At 42.5% G+C, this 24,790-nt stretch overlaps 1 protein-coding gene and 1 long non-coding RNA gene across 5 annotated transcripts in view; one reads left to right on the forward strand and one right to left on the reverse strand.

Annotated features, from left to right (window-relative positions):
- KHDRBS2 (KH RNA binding domain containing, signal transduction associated 2) overlaps positions 1–10,264 on the forward strand; it is a 347,577-nt gene extending 337,313 nt beyond the window's left edge. The window contains exons 12-16 of one of the 3 annotated variants that reach the window (XR_013392343.1): positions 5,278–5,382; positions 5,679–5,713; positions 6,240–6,332; positions 8,699–8,769; positions 10,050–10,256. The gene's annotated coding sequence lies outside the window, so the exon portion shown is untranslated. Of the gene's footprint in view, positions 1–5,277; positions 6,333–8,698; positions 8,770–10,049 lie in introns of all 3 variants that reach the window. The other 2 variants (XR_013392344.1, XR_003705800.2) reach the window with 2 other exon arrangements.
- The window catches only part of LOC114593847 (uncharacterized), a 196,991-nt gene that overhangs the window by 51,637 nt on the left and 120,564 nt on the right, over positions 1–24,790 (reverse strand). For both annotated transcript variants that reach the window (XR_013392349.1, XR_013392348.1), the window contains one exon: positions 434–555. This is a non-coding gene — a long non-coding RNA (uncharacterized LOC114593847). The remainder of the gene's footprint in view (positions 1–433; positions 556–24,790) is intronic.

Consider the following 24,790-nt stretch of genomic DNA (forward strand, 5'->3'; position numbering starts at 1 on the left):
GAAATGGGGTAAAATACCAGGGACACTTGCACTAATGAAATTAGGTGGCTTCCCTATCCTCACACAGTGACAGCAAATACACAGAGACCTCCTCCTCCTCCTCCTAGTGATCCTTACACTATAAATACCCTCCCTCCACACATATACACCTGTTGTTATTCTAGGCATTTTGCTAGTTCCCTAAGGATAATAGGGACAGTAAGGAGAGTTTGGAGTACATGCCTTCTATTGTGCTTGTGGTGCCTCTCTACAAGTTTTGTTCAGTGCTGTCATAGATTTCCAGCAGAACTCCCTTTATTATTTTTGAAGTTCTGAGTTTGAGGACGAGCTTACTGGGCAGCAGCTGTCGAGATGGAATGGAACAAAACAAGCTGGAAGGGTAACCAAGATGGAAGGCTCTCATATTAAAATGCAATAAAACATTTGTTCTTACCTTACAACAGCATCTAGCTTTGTTCAGTTATACAAAGAACTGATAGCAGATCTTGCAGCTTGGGTGAATTAGATGGAAGTAATAACAGTTTCTGGAGTTCAAAGGCTTTATTCATGCAGGATCTATTTAAAGGATGAAAGGAGATAAGAAACATCTTGTCACAACAAATTGGGAAAGAACAACAAACAAAATGGCTCAGCGTTTAGGGGTGGGCTTAAGTTACAGAATCTATAAGTAAGTGCTGGCTACAGTGCTGTCATGTGGTTTAACATGCATTAACTAGAAGCTTAAGAGAAGGAAAGTTATTTGCTTTTCTCCAACAAGAAAACAAACATAAGGTATAGCTCAGAAGAACTGTTTAATGGAGACAGATTCTGCACAGCCATGTTCAGATCAGGACCTATATCTGTTAAAATTAGCAATGATTGTGTTTTTCATCTAATCAAACATAAGCTGCTTCATTCTAGGGAAAGCACTTGGCTTCCAAGCATGCCATGACAAATCTTCTTTCATTTGAAACCTTCATTGCAGATTGTGTATTATTATAAAGATGCGACCTCTATTTCAGTTTGAATACACAATACAGTGGTACATCGGGTTACATACGCTTCAGGTTCCTTCACATATTACACTGAACCCAGGTACACGCTTTCTCTCTACACATGTACAAGTGTTTGTGAGGAAGAGTGTGCACCTGTTCATTTGTATAGATAAACTACTGAAAACAAAGACTGAACAATGCACACATTGAATGTACAGTGGTACCTCGGGTTACATACGCTTCAGGTTACAGACTCCGCTAACCCAGAAATAGTACCTCAGGTTAAGAACTTTGCTTCAGGATGAGAACAGAAGGGAGAGTGAGAGAATTTTGGGAAAAAGTTTATACCGAGTTAAAGAAGGTGTTAAAATATACGTTTATAAAAAAACCTGAAATTTTTCTGTTAGGGATATTAGGGAGCGAAATAAAAAAGAAAGACCACAAATTTGTATATTATGCAGTCACAGCAGCAAGGATAACCCTAGCCAAAAAGTGGAAAAAACAGGAGATGCCAACAATAGAGGAGTGGAGAACAAAGTTACTAGACTACGCGGATCTGGACAGACTGACGGGAAAGATTAGACACTTAAGAGACCAAAAGTTTATCAAGGCATGGGGAAAATATGTAGATTACCTGGAACATATTAGCAAAGGACAAATAACGCTAAGGGGATTCAGAGAAGCACTGTGAAAGACTAAGAGTTATTGTTTAAAGAAAATGGAGGAAGAGAAATGTTTAATGACAATACAAACTAGGTAATGCGTAATTATGATTTTTATCACGGAAGATTTACGGGCGAGCTGAAGGAAGCCCAGAAAAAGACGACAATGTAAAACTGTAGGTGAAAACTTCTTTATTGTGAATACTGTTTATCTTTTTTGTGTTCTGTTGTAGTTTCTTCTTTTTCTGTTTGTGGCGTGTGGCTCTTTTTTCTTGGTATTTTGTGTTTCTTTTTTTTGGAAAATTCAATAAATATCTATCTGCAAAAAAAAGAGAACAGAAATCGTGCTCTGGCGGCGCGGCAGCAGCTGGAGGCCCCATTAGCTAAAGTGGTGCTTCAGGTTAAGAACAGTTTCAGGTTAAGAACGGACCTCCGGAACGAATTTAGTACTTAACCCGAGGTACCACTGTAAATTAAAGTATAAGCAACAACATTATACTAAGACTGCTAAGTAACCTGCCGGGCCCATTACTGCACACTCTGAAAAGCCAGTGGCTTCTTTGAGGTTTGAGGCAGAAGTTTATCCCAGCCTGCTACTGGGAATTCTTTAAGAGGAGGAATGCCAGGGATTCAGCCTGGGATTTGTCCTCTACCACAGCTGGGACTTTTTACACAGTGCAATGTGGGAAGAATTAGTAAGCTGATCCATTCACTTCTGAGTACAGGGCAGTTTATGTACAGGGGCACCACCATATTTACAAGTGACTTCTTTCCTAACACAGATATCAGTTTGCTGACTGTGTGGACTGCATTGCCAGCAAAAATCCATCAGCCATGCATGGCAGCCCCCCCCCCCCGTAAACTCCCTGTTTTTATTGCCTGTCTAGCACTGCAAACAACAGGTGAAGTTCTCCACCCTCCAGCAGGCCAAAATATAAGTAAGGTGGGCTGTATTTGCTTTTGTGGTTAAAATTTCTTTAAGCCTGTTTTAGAATGCGAACAGCATTGTGCTTTCACTATACGTACAAGGAAAGTAGTAAAATACCAGCCTATGAAAGCAACCAGTGTTTAAGCAGTGACATTGCTTAAATATGACATGCATATAGGGTGGGGTTTTTTTTAATGTCAGGCAAATAATCCAGGAAATAAAAATATGTTTTGCACCCTCCTCAATGGTTCTTTTAATGTGCAGCAACCCCATAAAATCTGACTTTATTTATTACACGTAATAAAACTGTGATGTTAAACTAATCAAATACAAATCAGTCCAACTGCATAATTTTCGATGAAGAGGTGCTTAGGAGCAGCAAAATGAACTCCAAAATGGCTCATTGCCTCTTAATCAAAGGCAGTCAGCATCAAACATCAGCCAGTCAGGTGATAACTTTGTCATTGCTCTGCCGCCTTCTCAGATGGAAGTTGTCAGAAAGGCCTGACAGCTTTTAAAACACGCCAACTCATTTGTCTCTGTTGAGGAACAGACCCTGTGATCTATTGGTGTCTCTAGGAGATTAGAAAGAAAGACTACTATATTATTATAGTGGTGCCATTAAAGCAGATTTACTGTGTGTCTATCAAGGAGCATTAATGATATAAAAATACATGTAATTTCCGATAAGAATTTTTTGTCAGCCTTCAAGTCTGGTTCTTTTCTTGTCTAATTTTGTCCAGTTACTTTGGGGTACACAAGAATATTAATGATTAATTGCCTTGGCGCTGGAAAAGCACAGGCTTGTAATATATCATTAAAAACTAGAGATCAGGAAGACGGAATGAAAAAATCTTGGATGAATATATTACTGCTATATGCAGTTAACAACAGCGGCTCGAAATCATTTGCGTTCAGAACCTGCAGTGGCACCTCTTCATTGAAAGCATATTATTTATGTTAATTTTACACAGCCTACTAGGGCTTAATACAAAAGAGAAGGTGTTTAATTAATAGGCACCAAAGCAATAGCAGAAAGTCTGTCTTTGAACTCTCATTTTTAATCAGTGTAACCACTTCTGCATAGATGGAGGAAGAATTATGATAAGGGATAGATCATCTCTATGTTATAAAGGGCAACTTGACATCACAGGGATAAGACTCAGCAGTGTGGTGAACTTAGTGTCACCTTTGTGTGACTTGGGATGCCCAACTCATCTCTATTTTACTTAACAATAATTTCAAGCAAGGCTATAAAGAAGACAGGCAGACCTTTTGTCTCTCTCTAGATCTCATCTTCATTCCATTTTGACAATTAATACTACAACCACTGCCATTCTCAATTTATTTATATACCTCATTTCCCACAAGTGAACCTGTGTTCAGAGCAGTTCACCCAAAAATCAAAGTCTAAACACTGCCACACAATAAAAACAAAACAATGCCTAGTAAGATATAATATTACTGCAGCATAACACTAAAAAATAATGATCAGCAATTACCAATTAAGATTTCATTAGATACACATAAAACACTAAGGAAGGCTGCAGCTTACCAACAGGCCAGTTATCCATTAAGCAACTCACTTCTGATGGCTCCTAGAGCTGGAAGGTGGGGCAACACAGGTGAAACCAACCAACCCTGATAAATCACAGGTGCTCTCTGCTCACAATTCTTGCTATGGAAATAGCTCCCCTCTGAAGGCTCTTACTGCACACAGTTGCTTTTTTTCTGAGGGCTGCTAAGGCTGGAGGGTGGGACAAGGTGTAAAAAAAAAAAAAGCCCATTCCCTGATGGCCAACAAACATCCCTCAAAATGTCAGGAGGTGGAGAGTGAATCTCATAGGGAGCCTGCAAGTAAGAAATTATTTACGGATTCCTCCCCCCGCCCCCTTAGCTCTTTTTAAAATATCAGCTGGGTTATCATTAAGCTTCAGAGGTTCTTAAATTGCTTCTTGGAGTTTATTTGTCAAATAACTCATGGTATAAAAGTAGCACCATAAACATTAATTGAGCAGCCATTAAGCAGGATGGCTGTTTGTTTTTGGTTGATAGAGAACATAAAGCTTCACACCCTGTGGTGGAAAACAATTAGATGTGATGATGAAGGTGCTGTTAAATACCACTCTTACCACCCTTTTGATATCAGTTTAGCTGTGCAAGAATAGCAAACAGCTGTAGTCAGAAAGCATGCAGAAGTGATAGGAAGTCATATTTTTACTGTCATGTCAAAGTCTGTTATGAATGGCATAAGAGTTTCTAATGCTTTATGCTAATGGCAGTGACTAATGATAGTCATTATCTCCATTTATACTCATAAAAATCTTTCTCCGGGGAGACTGATCATAACTAGAATACTGTTTAAAATTAAGCTATTTCCCCCTCTAAAATACAGGATGTAAAAATGACTTAAATACAAGAGGTTGACTGACCAATTTATTTTGTTTTGAGTGTGTTTGACAACTGCAGCTGTTACTTCGCCACCTGCTGACTTTGTGTTTAGGAATGTGGTATATTTATATGTATCCTTGGACATTCTGTCCTGGAAAGCTCAGCCCAGGGGGTAATATAGGTGAAACGTGCAGCGGAAAATCAACATGAAGTATAAATTTGACATTGCCATGTCTGAAGTTTCAATTTCTTTTTTTTAACAAGGACACTGAATTTCCTCATCCATTTCTGATTTCGGTTATGAATTCTGCTTACTTGACAGGTACAGAGCACTTCATTATATGCACGCTCAGAAACCCTTAAACGGATGAGGCAGCTATTTGCATCTGATAGGAGCTAAGTGGGACATTAAATTAATGCCAAACAAGTGAGTGCTCATTTTGGTTTCATTATAAATGGCTGCAGTACAGCAGTAATGTGTTGACTCTTATGTGCTGACAACTTCTATATTTCTTCTAAACTTCCCTGAGAGCTAGACATGGAAGAATAAATTGCTACTCTAGATGATAAAATTAGGAGGAGATATATTCACAATAATTGCACATAGGTCTCCCAAAATACACCAAAGTCTGAAAAAAAGTGTTAGTAGATTACTGGTTTTCTTGAAGGTTTGTTGACATGGATATGCATTTTCATATTCAACTATATCCTCACTTGTTTTAGGAGACATCCCAATTTTAGGAGAACATCAACCATGGGTAGGTATTCCATGTTCACTTCACACCTTGTATAGCAGTAAGATATGGGCAGTGAATCTTGCATTAGCACAATTTGAAATCATTCATGAAAAATTGTTGTTGTTGTTGTTGTTGTTACTCATATGTTGAAGGCAAGAGAATATTTGAACAATTTGCATCCACCTGAGCCACAATCCCCTTGTTTAGCTTTAAGGAAATAAGAAATAAGAAACACGAGTCTTTGGTTGAGTAAATAAAATAAAAACCAGGAAAATAAGTAGTTTGTAGTTGACCTTTAGATATCAATTGTGTGAACCATATATTACCTTTTCCTACAGTAGATTGCCATTGGGAACATACTAAGTCCTCAGGTATTAAATTCCAGCTAGCTTTAACAATACCCAAGCCCTATATAGAACCAAATAATTTGAAATGGATATGCAGATGGTAAATGGACAAATCACAAACCAGAGGGAAATGGGAATCTTTTTTGTTGTTTACATTTTCTTCTCATTGTAAAAGTAGACTGTTCTCTTTGCTTTTGAAGTAACTTGTTCCAGAATGAACCAAAGGCCACAACATGTGTGAGAGATATTTGAGTATTTGGTTGCGTGCATCTACCACCATAACATTCCCCAGTGTAAGTGAATTTATTTTGGTTTGGTGAAGCCAAATTTATTTAGATTTGGAAATAGGAGCTATTTATTTACAGTTATTTTTGTACAGTTGGGATACTGTGCATAGAAAATACATATGTTTACATTCAGTTATGTTTTCTCCCCTTTCCTGATCTCTTAATCATAGAATTTGTTCTCTGTGTATTTCTTTTCCTTCCTCCTTCCTTCCTCTTGCTCAGAACTCAAAACTAACCTCACACACAAACACACACATGAATGAAATTAGGCAAAAACACACACACAAAACCACCCAGGGGCTACCTACCTGTTGTTGCTGAAATGTGTTTACACATCTCCTATGTAACACTTTGCAAATGCACTAAGTGGCTGAAGTTTCATTCCAATCAGCAAGAGCCATATGGATCCATTATATGACTGGCTGGTTTTATAGCAGGTTTAAGGAAACTGTTTGTGATATTTAAGCAGGCATGGAGTATTTTTTAGGAGCTTCATGCATTCCCTTTCCCAGCACAAGTATTAAAGCATGTGTTGCGATCATATATACCCAATGCCTTATAACATCTAGGCACTCTACTCTCAGGCCAAGACATTCTGGACAAGGAGGCTCAGAAGGGTACATTTCCTGACAGCTATAAATTCAAATTGGGGGGAACAATTTTAAGTTTAGTTACAAGTTTAAATTTACTTTAGCAACTTTAAATGTTGAACTCATTTTTAAAAATACTTTCTAGCCTCTGCAAAAAGTGGTGACAGTGCAGGCACTCTCCAAGGTCACCTTACCCAGAATGCCTCACTCCCCTTTATTCAAACAAGACATGAGTATGGAATACGCACCTTGTTCATATCAGCTGACTATATAAGCTGACACTAACCCCATAACCTATCACTGCCCATAGGAGCCAGCTCCTATGGGCCAAGGTCCCTTCACACACACCCAATAAAATATTTGAGGGGGCTCGCCCCCCAGAGTTAATGAGCACTGCCATTCAAATGTGCTGTTTGTGCCACAACTTGAGTTTGATTATGTGGGGTGGGGCTTACCTGCCCCCATTTATTTGCTACTCAAGTTGGCACTCCTATCACTGCCTATGGCATTGGGAATGTAATAACTGCAGAGTGAAAGTCACTCCAAAGTCAAGCAACTTTATCCTGAAACTGTGTAGCCAGTTGGTCACTCCAGGAGTCCCTCATCCACAGTGGGAATCATTAAGCTCTGGACCACCTGAAATAACTCCATCTATCAACTACTAGAGGATGCAACGCAAACTGAGAAATGAGCCTTATTCGCAGCCTGCACTACCACATTGGAGGCATGATTATGTGCACTAACCAGGGTTCATTCAACTTCGGAACCAGACCTGAGCCACTTACTTAAACAAAAACAACCATTTGCTTGGCTTGCTTCATAGCCTGCCAATCCCCAGAATAAGGAGCTGCCACTCAGGCTCCATGACACCATACAGGGCACTTGGAAACGATCGTGTCAATGGCTCGTTTCATCTTGCTATTCCATAGCAAAACCAGAGCTTTGCTAGTATTGCCAGCTATCTCTGCTAGAAGATCACCCAGAACATTCAGGAACTCCTCAGTTTCCATCAGTCTCCAAGGGTGGGCCATTTGAACAGGTCCACCACCCTTACATGGGGAAATTGCCACTACTAGCCTTCTCCCATGGTTGTTCCAAGCAACTGATATGAAGTGGCATACTATCTGAGAACTTGGAGATTCCATATAAGCGTAATGGATAATAGCCACTGGTAGACCATTGATGAATTGGCCTCTGAATCCATCTTTGTCTACACAAATGATCATAGTACCCTCATTGTCAGACAAGAACAAGTACTGTTTACAAAGGTTAAAAAGGATCTAGGACTATCCTTCTCTTCTGTAATCAGTTAGTTAGTATACATAATGAAATCTGACCAAGCCTAGGATTCATATATTACTAAACTCCTAATGTAATTACATCCATTGATGTCTAGGCATAATCTGTTCCTCAACATTATAATTAGGCTTGCATTGTTAATGCTCTTTCCTAATTTTCAATTCTAAAAGCATAGCTATGCCCAAATATATGTTTTCTATCATTTTAGCCAGCAGCTTCTGGAGATGAATAAATTTCCCAGTTTGTTCCTTAATGGGCATTTCACTCTGCTTGAATCTCAGTTTAGAGAAGTATCTAATATTAATTCTGGAATTTGAGGGCGTACGGGCATCATAAATGTCATTTTTCCTTTAGCATGAACTTTTGGATAAAAGTAATATTTGATGTTGAACACTAATAGTACAGGATATAGTAACATCTGAAACTCGAAAATGAGTATAGATTAATTTCTCAGGCTTTATTCCTTCTTAAATCTCTTTCTAGGAGACAGAGATGAAACTTTCAAGGGAGAAAGATGGGAAGAGCTGACAAGCAGATGTTCCCAAGGCCTGCATGTAAGCCGCCATGGGAAACTGTTAAAGGGTGGGCTAGAAATTAACAAGTGATCCATCAATATGACACCTGCAACCAAACTATGCATGGCAACTCTAGAATTAATCTGCTTTGCTTTTACCTGATATTTTGAGCCTACTAACAATAAATTTATTTTACATAAATATAACTGGGAAATCAACTGTACTCAGGGAACTTCTCCATCACAGCAATCCAAAAGGGGAGGAGAAAGCTTCTGTGGGATCAAGATTCACTCCTCCAGCTTTGAATCATTTTTAAAGGCAAAGGTCACGCTTCTGTTAGCCATTGTTTAATCATAATAACGATTATGATAACAACATGCCAAAAAATGCACCGTGACAAGATATTTCACAGTATTTCTGACAGTATTTCTTCGACCATGTGAAAACTCAAAGCGTTCACCCTTCTGTTTTATCATGGTACCTGATCACATAAAGGGTTCTGTTCGCTTTCAAGCAAACACAAGTGGGAGCCCTTCCATCCTCAACATGGGGATGGCCGGGGACTGAGCAGATGGCTTGTCATGAACAGGGATGTTGAGGGTGGGGTTGCATCTACGTCCCTGCTTCTGTTTACTGTGCAATCGTATACATCCTAAGAAATAAGCCGCAATGTGGGACTAACTCCCAGGGAAATGTGTATAGTATTGCGAGAGAAAACCTAAAACTGCCAGAAGTACTATCAAATGTTTTGCTAATTGCTATGCTTTTCAGTATACAGTGATTTAAAAGACAACTTTGGCACGAGATAACAGGCTTAAATACCCCTCTAATAAATACTTGCTAGTATTATTATTTTATTATTATTTGCCTCCTTGAATATGTTTAGTTTCTCGTAACACCATCTATAAATGACTATTTTTGTAGCATCGGAACCAGAGATAGGGAAGCTGTGACGCTACAGATGTGGTTGGATTACAACTTCCATCATCCCAGACCTTTGGCCATGTTGACTGGGACTGATGAGAGCTAGAATCCAAGAATATTTGGAGAGCCACATCAATCACTGACCTCCATCACTGAGCACAGATAAACACTGAAACATGACAAGGGGGCACAGAATATTTAAATATTAAGGCATCTGCATTTGCACACTAGTGAACTGAATCTGGAGTGCTTTGTCATCCCCATTAGGCCGTGGTGATGGAATATCAAAAACATTTGTATATCTTGTTTGTATTGAACTGCACAGGTATACTGGCGTTTTCACTGTGTCGTCTATAATTAATGACTGACTGAATCTAATTCCACTGTTTCCACAGGCTAGTGACAGCTGTAAACCAGAAAGAAATGCAGTGCCCAACAAATCAAAACACTGTGTTTGGAAAAGGTCAAGATTATCTTCACCTCTTTAGCATTCCAAGGAGGAATGACTGGAACCTTTTGACATCCTTCTACCCCAAGGAGCTGGGGGGGGGGGGGGGAGATAAAGACAAAAACTGTAACAAAGTGGGGAAAAGAGAACAAATAATAAATCTTTTACAAATGTTGTGAAAAATGAAGTCTGTGTGCATTACTCTTAGTGGGGAAGGCATCCGATCGCCCAGGACCATAATGCGTTTTACTTGAGTGTCGCTATATCTTACATTTTGTAGAAATGCTACTAATTACATTAGTTTAATTGTATTGCAAGGATTAAAAGTACTTCTACATGGGACCAGGTTATCAGTTAAACACATCACAGGCCATAGTCACATGATATTACCTCCGTTTAATAATTGCACTGCAAGATGATTAAAACCAGAGAAAAAATATTTTAAAAGTATATTGAAAAAACATATTTATGGCCTAAAAGACAGGTGCTGGGGACAAACCGAGGAACAGTGTGAACTTCACATCCTGTATGCCAGGCATAGGCAAACTTGGCCCTCCAGATGTTTTGGGACTACAACTCCCATCATCCCTGACCACTGGTCCTGTTAGCTAGGGGTGATGGAAGCTGTAGTCCCAAAACATCTGGAGGGCCGAGTTTGCCTATGCCTGCTGTATGCCATGAAGCGCCCAACACTTTGGTGCCCACTAAGGTCTCTGCCCCTCCTGGTTTTTTATTTTATTTTTTTGTATGTTGGGCAGTGGCAGGGCTGGCTGACGAGACAAATGCAGGCCTCCCGCTACCCAGATCTCTGGAAGAGAAAGAAAGTGGTTGGGCCTAGTCTTCCAGCTCCCCTTCAAAAGTCTTTAGAAAAGTAGGAGGAAAAGGTGCCCCAATTGTCGTCTGGTAAGTTTGGTGGAAGGGTGAGCAAGTGTGTGACTATTTTTCCTGGGATGTTTTTAAGGGTGCGTGTTGCCACCTTTTTATGGTATCGTGTTGGAGGTGAACTGCTTTGCCTGTTTTTAATTCCTGAGCTAGTTTCTTTGGAGGTTCTTCTATGTTTTCTTTTGGGATCCCTGCAGGCTGCAATTCCTGGCCCAGTTTTTGGTAGGCCCTTATTTTTCCAGATGTTCAGTACATTTTTAAATAGGCCACACAGAGAACATTTTTAATTACAGCTTTACCTATGGCGATTCACCCATAGTGCCCCCCCCTTATTCACCTCTTCTCTTGATATTATATTCATCAAATGATGAATATCCTCATGTAAACTGACCCTAAAAAAAGCAGTGTTGAAACTGGGCAGATTCATTTATTAAGATCAGATCAATATAATTTATATCCTGCTTTCCCAACAAAAATCTGGTGCCAAAGGCAGCCAACAACAATAATATTCTGGCAAAATATTTCAAAAGCATTCAGACCTGATTAAAACCCTTTCTTAACAACATTAGTTCTACAGGATAGTAAAACAGGTCTAGATTCTCAACTGTTTTTTCAAAATTCAATCAGTAGAAATACAGGAGGAGAAATATTATGATTTGCATTTAAGCTCTAATTAGCTCTTAGCAATCTGGCAGATACTTGATTAGGGAAAACAATTCAATAAAATCCCCTTACAATGCAATTGTATACATGTCTACTTAAAAAAAAAATCACCTTGAGCTCAGGCTGCAATTGTATACTCAATTGTATACCACATTAAACTGAGTAAGACTTACTCCTAAGTAAACATGTATAGGCCAGTGCTACTACAGTGGTACCTCGGGTTACATACGCTTCAGGTTACAGACTCCGCTAACCCAGAAATAGTGCTTCAGGTTAAGAACTTTGCTTCAGGATAAGAACAGAAATCGGGCTCCGGCGGCGCAGCAGCAGCAGGAGGCCCCATTAGCTAAAGTGGTGCTTCAGCTTAAGAACAGTTTCAGGTTAAGTACGGACCTCCGGAACAAATTAAGTACTTAACCTGAGGTACCACTGTAATGTGGTTTACATAGAATCACAGAATCATAGAGTTGGAAGGGCCCCAGTGGTCATCTAGTCCAACCCCTGCAATGCAGGAATCTCAACTAAAGTATCCATGACCATGACAGATGGCCACATGTTATATTCAAACCAAGTCAAAGCTTTATTTGGAAGTAATGTTACTGGAATACTTTTAAATATTTGAAGATATGACAGCTTAATAACTAAATTGTTAACATTTTTAAGTGGGGGTGCGGAATCAAAGCATGGAAAACGGTTAATATAGTCATTTTAGCCTGTCCAAAGATCAATGCATTTATATTTATTATACAGTACATTCATTCATGTTTCCCAGGAATAGTCACATGAAAAGGTTAATTAGTACTACAACTCTGAAGCTGCCTATTTGACCTGTATTGTATCCATTCATTATGCTACTAGCAAATTTTATGGAACAATGATTTTAAAAAGAAATTGTACATTCCCATTGAAAAAGATACAGCGGTACCTCAGTTGTCGAACACTTCAGAAGGCGAATGTTTTGGTTTTCGAACACAGAAAACCAGGAAATGCTTCCATTTTTGAATGCGCCTCGGAAGTCGAACGGCTTCTGAAGCATGTTTCTCAATTTTCTCAGTTGAATTTGCTAACTGCCCATTGTGCCGCAGTTGTCAAACATTTCAGAAGTCGAACTGTCTTCCAGAATGGATTACATTCAACAACCAAGGTACCACTGTATATCAGAAAGTTTTCAACCCTACATCAGGGCTTATGTCATAGGTTTTCAACCTTTTTGAGTCCACGGCTGCCTTGACCAACTATATTCTTTCTGTGGCACCCCTGTGGGGTTCAGAAGCCCAGTTATGTCACCCTTTTCCTGCAGAGCTGGCAGCCTTTTTTGAACACTCTCCCTTGTGGCGTGTTCCCTCAGCCTCCTCTCCTCTCCCCTCTCCTTGGCAGTCCTCTGGGCAGCCACTGCTGCCGCCCCTGATCTCTGAGCTGCCCCCCCTGCCCCCAAAAGAGGTGCCTCCTCACAGTGCCCCACAGGGGCCTAGGACCTGTCTGTCCATTCCCAACAGCAAGGGCTGGGAGACTGGGCTCCCTTTCCCGCTCCCTTGCTTACTCTGAGGCTGCCTCAGCTCCTGGCAGCAGCACCCCCTGGCCAGCCCCAGAGGCACCATTTGCCTGCATAGTTTGTAGCCAGGGCTGCTGTAACAAACAGCCACACAAACCTTTGGGAGGCAGAGACATAAGAAGTCATCAGAGGAGGGAGGGAAGGGAAGAGGGACAGGGACAGTGTTGTCCACAACACCCCTGACCACCATTCAAGTTGAAAACCACTGGCTTAGGTCTTTAAAATATCTATTCAGTTGTATAGAATAGCCAAATTATTTTCATCAGTCAGAAGGGTAATCATATAAGAACATACAGAGCTGCCTTTTACTCATTGGTTTATGGATGAGTATAATGGTGAATGGCTGATACCTGGTTAAAAAGGTAAAGGACCCCTGACAGTTAAGTCCAGTCGCAAACGACTCTGGGGTTGCGGCGCTCATCTTGCTTTACTGGCCGAGGGAGCCAACGTTTGTCCGCAGACAGTTTTTTCGGGTCATGTGGCCAGCATGACCAAGCCACTTCTGGCAAAACCAGAGCAGCACACGGGAATGCCGTTTACCTTCCCGCCGGAGCGGTTCCTATTTATCTACTTGAACTTTGACGTGCTTTCGAACTGCTAGGTTGACAGGAGCAGGGACCGAGCAACGGGAGCTCACCCTGTCGCGGGGATTCGAACTGCCGACCTTCCGATCGGCAAGCCCTAAGCTCTGTGGTTTAGACTACAGCGCCACCCGCGTCCCGATACCTGGTTAGCAAGCCCTAAACCATACTTAGCGCTCTCCACTTTCTATTTTTAGAAAAGCCATGTATGGCCATAGTCTGGATCAGAACCTCAGTGCAAGGGGATATTTTCCTCTCTGTGCTGTTTTCTCTCTGATATCTGGAAAAATAGCAGCAGAGAGAGGCAGTTTTCAGTGTAAAATGGTACAGGGAGGAAACGTCAGGCTGCTTCCCTGTACTACATTGTGCCACTCTGGATCAAAGGCCCAAACTGCTGCTGGTGATGTGTGTGTGTGTGTGTGTGTGTGTGTGTGTGTGTGTGAGAGAGAGAGAGAGAGAGAGAGAGAGAGAGAGAGAGAGAGAGAGAGGAAGAGAGAGGAAAATGGCAGCATACTTTAATGTGACATGTCCTTGGACCCTCAACCCATCAAGGGAAAGTCACAGGATAGCCTCATACTTTAGGCAAGAATGCCGTTTCTGATTTATGCAGTTAAAATATGATCTCTTGGATTTGCTTTTTATGACTCAGAATGTCATTGTTTTGAATCTTCCTTACCTTTGGATCTGAAAGGAGCGATAGACATTTTGCTGCCTAAACTACTTGGCAGGGTTGTGGAAGTAGGGTGTGATACAAATATGGAATTCATGAAACAGCCATTATTTTGCAATTGTATTGGGGGGAGCACAGTTCAGAAGCCAACACGAATGGGAAATGCCTTCAACTGCCCAGGATCCATTCTTGGTTATTTCTTACAGAAGAGGTTGGCTTTGGGACTGTGCAATCAGGAAGAAAGTTGATGGACTGCAAAACCTTTCAGTCTGAAGGAAATGCCTTAGGTTTGGAATGGGCAGTAAATGGAAGCTTGCACTGTGATGGTCATGTCCTATATCTGTCCAGGGGATAAATAACATACTTTAACTTCCAGGCATTCAAGCATGCTAACCTTCCTTGCATAAAATCGTTTAGCAAAAGGATCGGTTCAATAACTTCCTTGTTAGTCACCTGCTAGTCCTCCAGGCCACACATACACAATTTCAAATGCAACATCTCTAGCTTATTGATTTACAATGGCCATTTACTATTAATCAAACTATACAAATAAAAACAGCAGCAGTTTTATGGAGTTATATAGTCTGACATCTATCAGCATTGTTCCTGAAGACCACGAGAACTAATTAATCCCTAAATGTAAATTTCCTTAAACAGCCTTGTAAAATGCACATGAGCAGGATATTCGTGTAAAAGTAATACAGGTGCTTAAGCTTTCCCAAGACACTTTGCTCTCTGTGGTGAATGGCAAGATTGCACCCCTGCATCCCACATGGCAATTGGAGTCATACATCAACAGAACTGGCAACTGAATCTTACATCAACACTGCTGACAAGACAGTGTCCTCCAGCACATAGGCTTGGTTTCAGGGTATTCTAGGAGAATGGTCGGGAGCTGTCACCATGGCCACACCTGATTAGATAGATGATAGATAGATTTCATTGCATTCCACTTTCCCTCCAAGGAACTTAAGGTGGCATATATGGTTCTCCAACTCCTCATTTTATCCTCACAACTATCCTGTGAGTTAGGTTAAGATGAGAGAGGGTGCCTGGCTCAAGGTCACCCAGTAAACGTTCTGGCTGAGTGGGGATTTGAATCCTGATCTGCCAGGCCTTACTTCAACACTACTCATTACACCACACTGCTACCTGAGGCAGCTGTCTCAATGTGCCTAATGGTAGGACTGGCCCTGACAGACACTATCGGATCTATCTCTGAGGTAATTCTTACCAGGAGTTGACAATTTCTCCTTTTTCAAGCATGAACAGTGGAGATAAACAACAAAAAACATCAAAAAGTACACAACCAAATCGAACAATTTCCACATAAATCGTAAGATCTAATATAAAAAATAATATCAATAACAACTCCCCTGCCTTCCAACAACCCCCCTAAACAACACCCCAGCCCAAGAGTGTTCTGCAGCCTCAGCTTTTGTAGGTGGGGGCAGGTAGGGTCCTGCCCTCCCAGGCCAGGTGGGGAAAGGCCTGCAAGGCAAGGAGCAGCTCTTTTAGGCTCTACAGGCATGTGCACACCTGCAGGGCCTCTGCCACCAACCTGGAACCCCTTGCAACCTCACAGATGCTGCCTAATCCCTGCCCTAATGAGCATTGTGCTGCACCTGGGAGGAATCTACCTGACCACTAGCACTACTGGGCCATCACTCAGGTGGGGACACACAGAAATATTTTTTGCTCGTTCATGTCATTTCTTGTTTCTGGATCTGTGTGCACTGATCCCCGTCCTCAGAATCACAATCTGGGAGGAAAATTCAAGTTTTGGAATTTCAGCATTACCTGGAAGTATAACAAGTGACCTCCTGGTATTTTGTGGTACCCATGATCTCCCTTGTGCCCAAACGTAACTTTCCCCATTCATATCTGGGATGGTGACTCTGCTCAGAGTTCTGGACAGTGAAGGCAATGCAAAGGCTGGCAATTATTGGTATGTAGCTCTTTCCATTCATTGCCATGTATGTGGTAGATACCACATGCTTGTAATGGCAGGAGAAAGAGAGAGAAATGGAGGCCACTTATATCCACTGTTGCTTGCCATTGTAGCTCAGCTGGTGCCGAATTACATCAGTGTGCATGAAATGACAATCTGGGCCATGCCGTCTCCGCAGCTTCAGCTAATAATGAGCTGCTAGGCTGTGTTCCCAGAGACATCTTGGAACAAGCAATTGTCATTGCTCATTGTTAGTCTAATGAGGAGAAAGGGAGAAACATTGTTAAATGTTTCCCTGATAGTCTGAGAGAGAGAGAAGAACAATTCTGTTTTGTCGTAACACCTTCTAGCCTTTCGTTATAAGGGCATTCTCATTAGGCGGAACTGAAAGAGGCGGCAAAGATAATACTTTAAAGGGTAAAATTAGGGTTGGTAGACATCCAGGATTAGGATGGGTAAAACAGAAATGGATGGTTTTGTACAGCATCCAGAATGTTCCTCATTCTGGATACATGCACACATATCCAGAGAAGTGCATGGCGCTGTATCTGCATGCACAATTGGGCCTCTGCATTGTCTTCTCTATTTTTGAAACAGCAACATGGGAAGGGCCAAAACTCAGTGGTAGAGCATCTGCTGTGGAAGCGGAAGATCCCCAATTTAACCCCCTGCATCTCCAGGTAGGGCTGAGAAACATCCCCTGCCTCAAACCTTGCAGAGCCACTTCCAATCAGTGTCGGCAACACTGAAGCTAGATGGACCATTGGGTCTGACTCATTATAATGCAGCTTCCTGTGTTGCTAGTTGCTCATCCCCTAGAGCAGTGTTTCCCAACCTTTTTTGGGCAAAGGCACACTTGTTTCATGAAAAAAAATCTCGAGGCACACCACCATTACAGCCCCGTGACGTCAGCGCGCAGCGTCACGCCGGGAGGGACGCACGAAAGTGTAAGTTTCAATTTTTTCCCCTCCCCCTTGCCTTCCTTCTGTGCCAACTGCCAAAAAGCCAAGAAAAAAGCCAAGACTTTAGGGCAGCAGGTCGACACGGAAGAAGCTCCTACCTAAGGACAGGTGCGACGGCCGTGTCCTCTTCTGCCACACTTGGCAGCCCTGCCTCACGGTCGTGACTCCCACCCTGATTTCTCCGCAGGTCGAGCGGCACAGGCAGCCCAATGTGTCCAGCCCAGACACAAGCCCCGCTTCCCCACTCTAGATTCTGAATGCGACCAAGTGCTCTGGACTCCCGAGCAGGGTGGGAAAGAGGACTCGCATCTGGTAGCCTCCGGGCTCCTTGCCTGCTCGAGGGATGGCATTGCAGGCAAGCTGCCGGCCGTCGCCATCGCCGCCCCCTCATGCGAGTGGACCTGCCCGGAGTGGTGGGCCGGGGGAGGCTCGCTCTCTGTGGGGATGTGGCCCGCACGCGCGGCCCCGCTTCCTCCTGCCCAGGGCTGAGCTCCTTACCCGCGATCTCGGTCTCGCGCACGCGGATCCCACTTATTCCGAAGCTCGCGCCACTAGCCGGGGCTCTCACACCGTGACAGGGCGCGGCGGCACGGCCCACTAACGTCATCGCGGCTCGCCGCCGCCCTCGGCTTCCCTGTTCCCTCCCCTCCCTCGGGTCGCCGTGGTTACCGAGGACTGCAAGCTGCTCGGGCGAGCGTGGGGCATTAAGTGGGAGAAGGAAAATTAAAATTAAAACTCGCCTGAAGGCCGCCTCTCCGGATATCTTTCGAATTTTTTAATTTTTCCCGCGGCACACCAGGCAACGTCTCGCGGCACACTAGTGTGCCGCGGAACACTGGTTGGGAAACACTGCCCTAGAGAAGCAGCTGGCAGGGACACCTGGGATGGGAGGAAGGTTGGCTGAAGTTGAAAAGCCATGCTGTGCATTTGCACCTTCATGGACTTACTGGATCATAGCAACAAATCTCCAGAAACAAATTAGTACAACAACAACAACAACAACAACAACAACAACAACAACAACAACAACATAATAATAAGGTATACTTTGTAATATGGGACACGGGTGGCGCTGTGGGTTAAAGCCTCAGCACCTAGGACTTGCCGATCGAAAGGTCGGCGGTTCGAATCCCCGCGGCGGGGTGCGCTCCCGTTGCTCGGTCCCAGCGCCTGCCAACCTAGCAGTTCGAAAGCACCCTCGGGTGCAAGTAGATAAATAGGGACCGCTTACTAGCGGGAAGGCAAACGGCGTTTCCGTGTGCTGCGCTGGCTCGCCAGATGCAGCTTGTCACGCTGGCCACGTGACCCGGAAGTGTCTGCGGACAGCGCTGGCCCCCGGCCTATAGAGTGAGATGGGCGCACAACCCTAGAGTCTGTCAAGACTGGCCCGTATGGGCAGGGGTACCTTTACCTTTACCTATACTTTGTAATCCTTTAGACCTGCCTCATAAGATCCTTTCATACAATTCCACTGGCCAGGTAGTGTTGGCTTTCATTGCCCCAACCCCCTGCACATTTTTAACCAGCCGGGTGCTATTTGGGTTGCCTAAATCATTCACAGGCCACATCTGTGCATACCTGCTATCAACCCGTTTTGGATGTGTCATGCAAAATTGGATCTGCTGCTCCAGAGGAACAATTCAAACAACCTACGAACCATGACCATATCTGTACCTGCACAATAGATAAAAGAGATGCGTTGGCAATGAACACAGTAGTGATGTGAATGGACCCTAAAATTAGGCACTGCCACGATTCTTGCCATGACTCTCATTCAGAGCCCATCACATGAAAGCTCCCAGATTTGACCTGCTATGTGTGGAACTGAACAGGAGAAATACCAACCCTCTACTCAGAAAAGCAGGACCACCACTCACACCTTCCTTTCCTATTGCCGCGTGGAAGGGAACCTCTCCCCAGCTGTCTCCTAGATTAAACAGCGGAGGCTTGAAGGAAGGGATGGGAGAATGCACAATGGATTGGACCCAGAGAAGTGCGAATGGAACTCTATTCATGCAACAGTCTAGCACGACATATGCACTTATCTCTAAAGTAGCTCCTGACATATGCACTTATCTCTAAAGTAGCTCCTGAGGGTCAGGGCGTCCTCCAGAACTGTGTGGCATGGGACCTATAGTTAGAAAGTGTGATTGGCACCAATTCAGGGATATCACTTGTTGCATGAAGCTTCAGGGAAGCCATCAAAGAAAGGCTGCTCACAATCCTAGTGGGGAGGGGAAACCCCCCTCCACCCAGCAAGGACCCTGTTGCCCCAAGGATCTTTGGCCGAAGGTTTTCAGGTGTGGTTACACACACACACACACACACACACACACACACACACACACACACGTGTTGTCTCCATAGATTTGCATAGGTGAATAATAAAGGCTGAACCATGAAAAAAGCTGGCGGGGGAGAAGGGTCCTTTGCTTAGAGGCTGGCTTCCCCTCCCATCACTCACTCACCATTTGGGAGTGAAGCCATTCTTTTCCTCCTTTGACAGCTGCCCTGATAGTCACTTTTAGGGTAGCACCATTGATTGCAGCCCCCGTGAACCTCCAAAATGGATCTGCAGCTTCAGGAGTAGACTGCTTAGCTTCAGTCCTCTTCAGGGGAGATCTGCTTTGCTCTGGAGGTCCAAAATTCCTCTGAGACAGACTGCCTCATGAGGAGCATATGCACAACCATAAATATATATGTAAATGTGAGATACCATTAGATTGTGGGATCCAATCAACAACACCACCTGCATGGTGAAGAGGCACAATCCTAGTAGGATTATGATATCCCTGATGCCTTAGTAGGCCCTGAGACAAATGGTTGTCTCCATTTGTCTCCTTTACTACAATCCTATGCACACTTAACTGGGAATAAGCACCAGTGGGGCTTGTGTCTCAGTAGACATGCACAGAATTGCTGTGACATGCTTATGACTTCCACTTCTTACCTACAGGCCTATATGCATTTTCACATTGGTATTGTTGCTGTTAAAAATAGGAGGAGTTAATATGACCCCATGACCTTTTAGAAGTGCTTTGATCAAAATGAGCAACAATCATATTCAGGGGATCTTCCATCCTGATTTGTTTGCACAGAAGTTAAACTTATTCCCATTAATTTGTCATTTATTCTGCACTTGTTAGTGCATTTCCCTACCACTTTCCAACCTGCAAACCTAACTTTCCAGTTTGCGGCAGAATCCCTCCCAGAAAAAAAAATCTGCATCTGGTGTGACTTGGGAGACCATTTCATGATCTTAAGGTGAGAAAAACAATAACTTTGCTACAAATACCTTCAGTATATACAGAGCAATTGAAAATCTGCCACTGATCCTGAAAGACTGTAGAGCTTGTCAGTTGGTTAAAAGTAACAAATATTGACTTCTTCTTTTTTACATATGGACCACAGAGGATCTAAGAATCTCTTGGCTTGTTAGTCAATTTTTCTCCCCATGTCCACACACCGAAACACATGTCCTGAAATAAAAACATTGCTCCAGACGTTTACAAGGACTGGGTACTAAGCTCCATTTGATTTAACAATAAAGTTGGCTGTTTGGGGAGCTATAACTTCTCTGTAAATGGAACTGTGTGAAATGTTTGCTTACAAATTCTATCCTGTAAAATGTCATGTTTCGGGGACATTTAACAACAAAGCTCTTTTGTTAATAATGCTTCCATGCTGAGCTTAAGAATCTATTAAAATGAACACAAAGCCCATATCACCATGTATGATTAAACAACGCGGGGGCTGTATTCCCATGGTACCCAGTTTTTATTGAAATAATATGGTTTCATTGTCCCGGAGATTTCCTCTGAGATCTCACTCATCTGTCAGTGGTATCCTTCATCATGACCCCATGTTCTTGCATCACACAGTGAATCTACTACTTGTTTGTCCTATTTTATTTCTCTTATAGTTCAGTGTGGCTTACTTTGTCAGCTCCTCCGACAATATGTCTTCCAGAGGGTTTCACTTCTTTATTAATTTAATTTACGTCCAGAATTTATGAGCCACCATTCAGCACAAGCTCTCAGGGCAGTGTACAGCTTAAAGAGCAAAACAATACAGCAACATTCAGCAACAGAACAATATGAAGCACAGAGCCCAGCAATGTCATCAGTCATTCCACAGACCACATGAATCATAAAACAGTGGGAATCAGTGGTTCAACTTGCTGTAACGCATGATCCAATTTTTAAAAAAAGATATTGGAGATGGTTCTCTTGGAAGGACATTCCTAATGTGAGGCACGGTGATTGAAAAGACACTTTCTCCTATCCCCTCCTACCCAACCTCAGATGGTGGTGAGACACGGAGGGATTATGAACATAAGGCGAGGATTGTCGACTTCAGAGGTTGTTGAACAGCTTCCATCAGCCACAGCCAGCAGGGCCAATGGTCATGGATCATGGAAGTTGTAGTCCAGCTCTATCTGCATAGCCATAGATTAGGGTTGCCATATTTTAAAAAGTGAAAATCTGGACACCAAAGTTGTTGAGCTTTTGAGCCTTTTTGGGAGGGGGCACATCATAGCAGCTGCATTTTGTGCTAAGTTATTGATGTTCCTGTCTTTTACAGTTATTTTGCTTGCCTTCTGTAATGGGTAATTGTGAATATTTAAGATCCCAATATATTCATTGGAGATGAATATGTGCAAATATTCAAAATTTCTCACTTTCATTCATATTTTGGATTCAATATTCACCTTTTCAATCTAATCTTTTTATAAAAGAAAAAAATTCAAAATGAAGATTCAAATGGTTTAGACTTATTGCCACCTCTTGGTTGTTTGATTTTGGCACACTTTAAATATGTAATGATAAGCTCCAGACTATCAAATACTGTTAAACATCATTGCATGTTAGATGTAAAAAAAACTACCATTACATAACTATCAGAACTATTAAATATTAAATAACATTGCTTGACAACCAACAAAAATAGTAAAATATTATATACTAAGTAACTGTCAAATAGTTTTAGGGGAAGCCTGAGGCTCTTTGGAAGCTAACAATTCAATAAAATCCCCTTACAATGCAATTGTATACTGGTCTACTTAAAAATAAATCCCCTTGAGCTCAGGCTGCAATTGTATAATTTAGATAGATGTGAGCCACATTAAACTTAGTGTAATTTACTCCTGAGTAAACATGTATAGGCTAGTGCTACTAATGTAGTTTACATAGAATTGTAGAGTTGGAAGGGAACCCAAGAGTAATCTAGTCCAACCCCTGCAATGCAGAAATCTTAACTAAAGCATCCATGACAGATAGCCATCCAACCTCTGCTTTAAAAATTTCAAGAAAAGAGTGTCCACCACCTCCCTAGAAAGTCTGTTCCACTGTCAAACAGCACTTGCTATCAGAAAGTTCTTCCTGGTGTTTACTTGGAACCTCCTTTCTTGTAACTTGAATCCATTGGTTCGGACCCTCACCTCTGATGCAGGAGAAAACAAGCTTGCTCTATGTATCTTCCATGTTACAGACCCTTAGATATTTGAAGATAGCTATCATATCCCCTTCTCAGTCTCCTCTTTTGCAGGCTAAACATACAAAATTCCCTCAAATATTATTCTAAGGCTTGGTTTCCAGACCCTTGATCATCTTGGGTGCCCTCCTCGGCACACATTCCAACTTGTCAATATCCTTCTTAAATTGTGGCAACCATAACTGGACACAGTCATCCAGGTGTGGTCTGACCAAGGCAAATTAGAGCTGTGCTGTTATCTCCCTTGACCGGGACAGTATGCTTCTGTTGATGCAGCCTAGAATAGTATTAGCTTTTCTTTTCTTTCCTTTTTTGCTGCTGCTGTATCACATTGTTGGCTCATGTGAAGCTTGTGGTCTACTAAGACCCCTAGACCCCTTTCACATGTACTACTGGCTATCCAAGTGTCACCCATCTTAGATTTGAGCAACTGGTTCTTCCTGTGTTACAATTTGTCCCTATTGAAATTCATTTTGTTTGTTTGGGCCCAGTTCTCCAGCTATCAGTACTATCGGTACTGTCATGTACTGAAGACCATTGATTAATTATGCACACTCTCTCCTGGCAAATAAAATACTGAAATCCAGCATCACTGGGTGTCAAATACAGGTATCAAGTATCTAGAGAATATTCAGCAAATATCAGAGCAGGCGGAACACACCTGGTGAATATATTCAGACACAAAAATGAACAGAATTTTTGGGAACGAATTCATTCAAGCCTAAGAAAGCAAACAACTTCTCAGGTTGGCTGTTGGGATGATCACATAAAGATGTCAAAGTACCATCTAACAAATGACTCAGCCTACCATGATTAGGAGTACAGGTGGTACAAAAGTCCCTTTGAAGATGGAGGGCTCCTTGCACAATGTTAAACAACTGCATGCAGAGCAGCTAGGCATTCTGTTAATTCAAACAGAAACTGACTTGCTGGGCCTGTGCCACAAGACTGTGCACACAACAGCATGTGTTACCTCTAACCTAGCCAGCACATTATATTACCAAGGGGAGGAATGGCCTCGAGGTCTCTTGGCACAGTTTTTTTGTATGCCCCTGAGCCCACTACTACATTGCCAAAATATTTAAAAAAACACACACACACACACACACACACACACACACAGCCCAACAACCTGAAGACAGCTCTGTTTGCAGGCACTACCAGGACTCTAATTTAGAGTCTTTGAATACAGTGGTACCTCTGGTTACGTACTTAATTCGTTCCGGAGGTCCGTTCTTAACCTGAAACCATTCTTAACCTGAGGTACCACATTAGCTAATGGGGCCTTCCGCTGCTGCTGCTGCTGTGCTGCCGCTGCGCGATTTCTATTCTCATCCTGAGGTAAAGTTCTTAACCCGAGGTACTACTTCGGGGTTAGCGGAGTCTGTAACCCGAAGTGTTTGTAACCCGAAGTGTTTGTAACCAGAGGTCATAGCTGTCAACTTTTCCCTTTTCTTCTGAGGAATCCTATTCAGAATAAGGGAATTTCCCTTTAAAAGGGGAAATGTTGACAGCTATGCCTGAGGTTCCAATGTATGTGCACAGCTACCCAGTGTGATATACCACCATATTTCAGGTTACAGCCTCTACCTGAGCAGTGAATTACCCTCAGGCCCTGGGCTGGCTTCATCTACCAAGGCTTCCCAATGAACCCTCTGAGACAGGAAGAAGTAAAAGATGGCTTCCTACTCTAGGTGTGCCTTACCTGAATAACATTGTCTTTCTGACCTTTTCTGTATTCATGTATTCTTTCGTTGCTCTTTGATACTGCCCCTCATCTTGCTCTTCTGGCTTGTCATTAGAATCATAGAATGCCCTGGTGTAACTCTGTCCCTTACCTCAGCTTGCTGCCTACAGCTTAGCCCTGACAAGGGCCAGGATAAAAGTTTTAGCTCAAATTTGGAGCTTGGGGGAGCAGGAGATTGGGAGAGAAG

Source organism: Podarcis muralis, chromosome 3, assembly GCF_964188315.1.
Source record: "Podarcis muralis chromosome 3, rPodMur119.hap1.1, whole genome shotgun sequence".
Taxonomy (NCBI): domain Eukaryota; kingdom Metazoa; phylum Chordata; class Lepidosauria; order Squamata; family Lacertidae; genus Podarcis; species Podarcis muralis.